This window comes from Tigriopus californicus, chromosome 5 (assembly GCF_007210705.1).
Source record: "Tigriopus californicus strain San Diego chromosome 5, Tcal_SD_v2.1, whole genome shotgun sequence".
In the NCBI taxonomy this organism is placed as follows: domain Eukaryota; kingdom Metazoa; phylum Arthropoda; class Copepoda; order Harpacticoida; family Harpacticidae; genus Tigriopus; species Tigriopus californicus.
Window position 1 is genome coordinate 12,733,146 of NC_081444.1, and position 866 is coordinate 12,734,011.

Here is an 866-nt window from a genome sequence, read left to right on the forward strand (position 1 = left end):
TTAAGCTCGCTTTGAGACAGAAGTTCAATAGTTGGTTGAAAAAGCGGTGGCATTTTTACGTTTGACATATCCCTACATATCCGAAAGATGGCGCTTGGGCTCAAAGGGGTACAAAAAACCAAACAAACTGAGGCTGCGATCGTATCCTATTCCAAGCTTTTTGTGGTACTTGATTCCAACATGATTTGATGATTTTAACAAGTTAAATGGGTGAACCTACGGTCCTTCCTCAGGGTGAGGCAATAGGGTTTGTTAAGTAAATGCGTTTATGAACAACTGACGTTATTCCATGGAGTAAAATCAAAGACAACATGCCCAGCCAAACCGCATTGTGCATGCATTGAATTTTGACTTTTTTCCGTTTTACACGCTTGTCTAAGCAAAGAGCATCGTGGTATGATGTTGCGTTCACCGAGTTATACCAAACATGTTCATTTTGTTGGGTTTTGTAAAACCAACTCAAAATCACTGGATTATTGAAAATTCAATGGATGGTGCGACTTGACTGTTTGTCTTAGGTCTCCCTCCCAAAAATGCCCGTCCAAAATCAGGGTGCAGCACGACACTTTTCCATGAATTTGATTCACTTGACATTCCCAGTAATTAATGTTAGGTGTGACGACGAAGCGGGAATATTTTTCAATTAGGACACCCATTATCAGATTGTAGGTCGAACGAGAAAGGCCATCATGGGACTCCGTAACAAACAAATAAAATAAATAGGACACATTTACTCGCAGATCTGACGTGATGAGTTTGTCAGAAAATATGTCGGGGATAGCACGAGTAAGAAATACCATGGTTAGAGATATTTTCAGGGTTGAGAAATGCCAGAGAAGTCTTCACAAGGGAAAAGTTGTTCTACA